Genomic DNA, 6,671 nt, shown 5'->3' with positions numbered 1-6,671 from the left:
ATTCTTGCAGACAGAATCCTGGGGCCAGTTCAAAACTAAAACTTAGCACTGTGTCCCACATTTGCTATATGCACATAGCAGAAACACAAACTGGTACACCTCCCCATTGCATACTAAATACTGTATGTTGTGCTGGGGTTTACAGTCTATGTTATGGATCCCTGTGCTGTTTGGAGAGATGAGTAGGACGAAGGAGGATGAGCGATGCTAGTTTGACTGTGTGGGCGCTGTTCCCTGCAGACCAGCAGAATATCCAATAGATTGCGGCTCTTGACAGCATGGAGGTCATTCGCTGAATTGAAAATGCAGGGAGAGGAATTATTTCAGAACTGGCTTGGAGCGTAGGAGGCTGATGCAGTGGTTTGAGCGCTGGGCTTTGGATCTGAGGGTTATGGGTCCAAATTGCTGGTGAGGCGAGGCTTTTGTGTTTGGCTGCCATTGTTCCAGCTGTTACACAGCCTGTAAAACCGTTGACACTGTAAGTCACGTTGTGACTGTAAGACTGTGGGGCATTCCACTGATGTTACTGCACTGAACAACTGAACCATGTGAGTACCAGGGAAACAAGCTTGATGTAGTCACATGGGATGGTGTTATCGTAGAATTTTTTCTCAATAAATAACACGAGCAGGCAAAAACACTGCTCACCATAAAGACATTTGCTTGATCACAGAAAGCTTGATCAAGATATAGGTATAGGTATATTAGGATATAGGATATTGGTATAGTCAGACTGAAATGTGTATGTAGTCATCTCAGGCAGTGCTCACAGCAGTCCAAACCACCTTGCAGGTTCCCAGAATTCTGCCCATGCACCTTGGTTGCAGTTTGGTGCTGAAGGTTTCCAATAGGACTAAGGTCTGGTAGTGGCCAACTCATAACCTTAATTCCCTCTTCCTCAGATTACACCATCACTTTCAGCACTGTGGTACAGCATCATTATCTTGCCCTGTTTCTTATAAACATGTCCGCTAAACAGACCTCACAAAGGCTTCATATCAGTTGTGTTGATTCAGTCAATAAACATTGCTCAGTATAGGAATGCATGTCTATACAAATGAGTAAATCTCATGTTTAAAACACACCCTTTTGTGGCGATGAGGAAGGGGAAAGAGGTACGGCCTCAGAATTGATGAAACCTCTAGAAGTGGGCGTTTCCCCAGTGCTGGCATCCTTCCTCGGGTGTGGAGCTGACCCCTGCGTTTCAGTATCACTGCGTCTGTGTGTTACACCTTTTTAGTCATATTTAAGATTTGTCTTAGTGTATATCAATAAGCAGCGCTGGTGTTGTCAGATGAATTGGAACAATGTGTTTTATATCACCTGGCCCTAGTTCTGTAATGTCGGTCATTTTCATAAAAATACTTGAGAGAACAGACTTTATTTAGCCAGCTTCAGTTTTGTAGACCATTGTCTGTTTTATAGGGTGTGCTTTATGGAAGGTCTCATTTGTCATCCCAGCTGTGTCGTGGTGGAATGTTGGTTAATCGCTTGCAGATGGGCTTGTGGGCCGTGCTCCGTCCATAGCACAGGCCCGGTTTCGATATTTCAAACAACTTTCACAAAAGGTTCTCAGCCCATGTTCTTGCCAGCAGAGAGGGTGTGTTTGCAGTAACATCTCCACTCTAACTGAAAAAAGTATTTTTAGCAATTGTACCTCATTTCGGATGTTTACAGTGGAAGGAATGCATGGATCTGGTGAAGCTGTGATGGATCTGGTCTGCTGAACATCACATACCATCTTCAGTGTGTAAGACAGTGAGAGGAATCGCCTCATTGATGTCTGCGAAAATATTTACGAGGGGAAGTGTCTGACACTCTCTCCCCGGGGTTAAACAACAGGTCATAGATGGGTAAACCACCTTTTTCTCAAATGTGCTCAAGATTACCATCTAGTGTCCACTATAAGTAAATACACATATTCACTAATATGTCATACACGGGTTTGATAGGTTTCATTTCAACTTCATTTTGACACTTAATATCCTCGTTTACATTTATTCTTATAAAATAGCATTTATCGACATTGACCGTATTTACATGAAGTCACACAACCAGGTACTGACAATAATAAAACATTTTTTCTTGAGCTAGTTAAAGAATAAAAAACTACCTTTAACTTAATTCAGAGTAAAACGTAAGACTTTGGAAGACAAAATACAGAACATTGCATTCAATAAACAAGTTTTCAACTGTACGATTTTTAAACGATTACCGTCGAGCCAGGTACTGTAGAACGCCCATCCATGTTTATGTCTATTTTCAGATTCAGAATGTACATTACTGGAGATAGTAAGATTTTCACGAAATGATTTACAGAATATTTACTGCTTTAACACTGAGAAAATTGTACGAATGCCTGCAATATTTATATATTACATTAAACAGTTACATGAAATTACATTTGAATTAAACCAGAATATTTTCCCAGATCTCTCTAATTTCCACAACATCTGAAATCAAACCACCACCAGAGAAAGTTAAACTTAATGAGAACTCAAATATTATATTTTAATGTTTTGCATTTTGTTGGCATCACAGACATTCTGTTCAAATGTGACGATGAGACAGGAGTTCAGTTAGTCGATCTATTTTAAATTCTTATCGATGATATTTTTTCCGTCTGGTTGTTTATAGTTTTTCAAAACGAGATGTACCCAGATAAAAACGGAATCATGCCAGGTGTTTTTACATTTACTGTAGTTGCAATTTTGTTTCGAGTATGCTCAAGAGCGCCATCTTGTGCTAGCGAGAACAAAAAAGACACGTAATCAATCACGACCATGGCAGTATTTATGGGATCACTGTTAGAGTGCCTGCAATTAACCAGCAGAGGTCACAAGAGGCCAGCTTTAATAACAGTTCGGGCGGGTATGTAATCATAGGTCGTTATTCTGCCATTTGTCTAATATATAATTTACAACAAAGAAAATTGACCTTGAACTGCAACTAATGTACTAAAGTAACTTGTATTACTTGTAAAGTAACAAGTATTACTTGCTGCTTATTCACTTGCAGAATTGCCATGAGTTATGGACATTGTGACTTAGTTACATGGGGATATATGGTAGCCTATGTGCTTAATGACTTCCCATAGCTTTCCATGCTGTTTTAGTTTCAGGTGAGAGCAAGTTAACCTGTGGTGATGCTTGAATGGTGCTGTACATGCACATCCTGTTCTGGGAGTGTTTTTAGCCTGGTCTGACACTGTTGCTCATGTAACTTGGATGGATTCACTTCTGTTCTCTTATTCTGGAAGACCCTCTGATAAGAGCATCTACAAAATGAATGGAATGTAATGTAATGTCATCTTTGTTTATGGACATGAACGCAAGACAGATGTAGCCTCTCTGTGTTCTGAAATGTAAGGGGTTCTTTGAAAGGTGGTATCTGAGAAGATTAAAGAAGGCTATTAACTATTTTCTATGATTTTGTCTAAATTATTCATACATGCACCGTGAGACAGACCAGCTACATCAAAATTCTTCCACGTACACCACAGACTCACTTTCATGAACTGCCTTTCCGTTGAGTAATGAGTTCTGTCTATGTGTTTTTATTCTAAATGTGTCAATTTCATGGCAGGGCTGTCGAAGCTGAAATTGAAATTGTATTCAATATAATAAATCAATGATAACTCGAGCAGTGAGCCCAGATGAAGCATGTGGTTTTTTGAAGTGCGTTATTCTCTGACACATAACCTTTATGCTCTTAACTTGAAAACAGGAGTTGTTGGACAAATACATTGTAGGAGAGAAGCCTTCAGGGTTGAGCGGTGATCGGTCTTCACAGTCACTTAGAAAAGGGAACGCTTTAAATGTCAGGTCAGTTTGCACACTGTGCTTACGGGCTGAATCGTATTACCTGCGTTCTGATAAGCCCAGGCAAGGTTAGCAGGACCGAAATGATTGTATTTCCTGCACAGCTGCTCCCAAGCATTAGACGTGCGATGACAGGGGAGGAGAGATAGCACAAAGGACTGATTCATCCCTCACAACAGCATCGTCATAACAACCGCCCCAAAAATCCCCCACCCCCACCCTCCTTCTTAAGCCCACCTAATTACCAGGTCCAGGCCAGGAGCCTAAGGAAGGTATTTAATCAAGTGAGGTCTCAATATGGATAACTATTTTGGCTGGCTTTGATTATAATCGTGTCGAAGCAATCAGACCTCGAAACGTGGCACTATCTGTTCGGTAAACACTGCAACGAAGGTGATGACCTGCACAGTTGCTGCTGGGTGACATCTTTGTGCTGTTTTTTTATCCCAAATGATATTAGGATATTTGTTTTTAAAGAATGTATTAACTGAATCCAGTATTGTTTGGGACAATATAGAAAGAGATTTCATTAAGCGTGTAAGAAAACAGAATTGAGAACACGGCCCTACCATTACAGTATAAAATGTTGCAAGGTTAGTCTGATTCTAATCCAGATACTGTAGAGAAGGACCCCTCAGCACTCCTAATGCCATTGATAAACCTGAACCTGTTTTATTTATAGACAAACCCTTGCACTGTAAGCAGATTATACGATCAAAGCAAAATAGATTTTTCACTGTCATGTAACCGTTGTTGACAGACTGTTATGCTCAAAAGTACAGAGCACAAGAAGAGCCGCACAGCTTGAGGCTGTGATCTAATAAAATGGGCTATTTTAATTTTTAGTAAGGCCTGCTTGTCTGCTCTGAAGTGCATCTGTTTGAAAGCTTAAAATATACATCTAGATATGTTGTCGAAGTGATACTGTCATTAACCCTGTCAATGCAATTGTGTCCTTAATAGTTTCATGCTCCCTTAAAACGAGCTAAACTGAAATTGTTCCCGGAGAACAGGTGTCAATCATAACATTTAGGGAAATAGGCTCATATTTTCTCTGTGTGTCTATTCCTACACAGTGAATGGTTGAAAAATAACCTGCACTGAGGTTTCTGAATCCATCCATCTGAGAAACACATTACGCTGTGCACTGCAACTGATGGCCCTTATCAGTCTTTCTGACCGAGCTAGAGAGAGTGACCTTCTCCCGGTGTGACTCTTACAGTGTGCTGTTCCTTTGATTCCTCTATTGGTAGCTGGGGCTGATGGAGGTTATGATGGTCTGTTTTAAAATTCATTTGACTGGAAAGATGGTTTACATAGATAACCTCTCCCACAACGTCAGGATGCAGCAACAGATGGACTGGTGTTGCCTGTGTCACAGCCAGGCTTATCAGAGCATCAAGCCAATGACTTTCCTGTTTGCTTCTCCAAGGCAACGTCTTTTGTCCTCTCTAACAGAGAAATAAACTGAGTGCACAGGACCTTTATTGCGTCTCTAATCTCGTTTAACAGGAGTGACTGATAGCATTCTGAATCTACAGGTTATCACCACAATTAGCATTCTAGCTCTGGTTTCGTCCTCAGGTCATTACCCCTCTAAAGGTCCTGTTTTCAGCTGATGCACCAGGCTCTGTTTATGGACTGAAACACTCAGTTGAAAGTGATCTGTTTGAGTGACGTGGCCAAACGACCACCAAAGCAGCTCTGTTACCATTGTGGAGGAACACCAAAGCTATAAGCACACCATAACAGGTGAGGTCTGTCTGAAGAGGCCCATTTTCAGTCTGCCACCTTTTCGGCTGGCAGAACACAGCCACGTCAAGCTTCATCTTCGGGAGCTCTTGTGAACATTTGTGTCTATGGTGTTCTTCCAGCAAGTGATCACAGCACAAAATGGACAAAGCCTCAGAAAACAAGTGGAAGATGTTTAGTCTCTTTGCTCTGGACAGAGGTGCCTTTGGGCCTTATCCACATGATGCGGAATTAGCTGGCTCTGAATCAGTTCTGACAGCCTGTCCTCGCCAAGGTTATCCCCTGGCAGACGAGTGTCATTAATAAAGTCAATTCATCTGCACCACCCAGGGTCAGTCACTGTGCCATGTGTCACAGCATCTGCAATAAATGTTACTACCCATAATAGCTCTATGTCTCTGATATTAATCAATTAGCCCTCTGTTAGCCCTTCTGTCCAATACAGGGGAAAAGAAAATAAGCGTTATTTAAAATGTAGGTCCCACTGAAATTAATTTTATAGGTATTTTATAGGTATATTATTTTGCATTGGACCTCCAACCTTATTAGCAGACCATGACAGTAATTAATTACAGCCTCACAGTGGGTAATATATTTCTGTCATTCAAGCACAGGAGAAGGTTAACATCATATGCCTCATTGGGTGTCTTTTTTAACACCTTTCTCTGTTTGTGTCCCTTTTCTTCAGCTGGTGACACACCCGCTACCCTTATCCACAATCTCATCTTCTATTGGTCACCCTTACCCTTAATCTTGCGTAGTACATTTTTTCATCAAGTTTATTAACATATCTTGGAATGAACTCAACATGCTCGTTCACAGCAATACGCCTCAGTTAGTAGTCCTTCAAGAGAGATCCTTAAAGTTTGCCTGGTTACCAAACAAATGAATCACAAGCTTAACTACAAAAGTTCCACTGCTACTGGATAAAGGCGAGGTCACATGAAATGAAATGAAAGTAAAATTTAAAAGAGGAAACATTTTTCTCTTTATGTTCCAAAAAAGAGTATTACCTATTCTTCTCTGTGTCACTTGTGTATGACAAGATAAAAGGTTAACTTGTATTTTTTATTATAGGACCCTGTTTCTCAATATTTA

The sequence above is a fragment of the Megalops cyprinoides genome, chromosome 13 (genome assembly GCF_013368585.1).
Source record: "Megalops cyprinoides isolate fMegCyp1 chromosome 13, fMegCyp1.pri, whole genome shotgun sequence".
Classification (NCBI taxonomy): Eukaryota; Metazoa; Chordata; class Actinopteri; order Elopiformes; family Megalopidae; genus Megalops; species Megalops cyprinoides.
The sequence above is the reverse complement of the archived record's forward strand: the minus strand, read 5'-3'. Positions refer to the sequence as shown.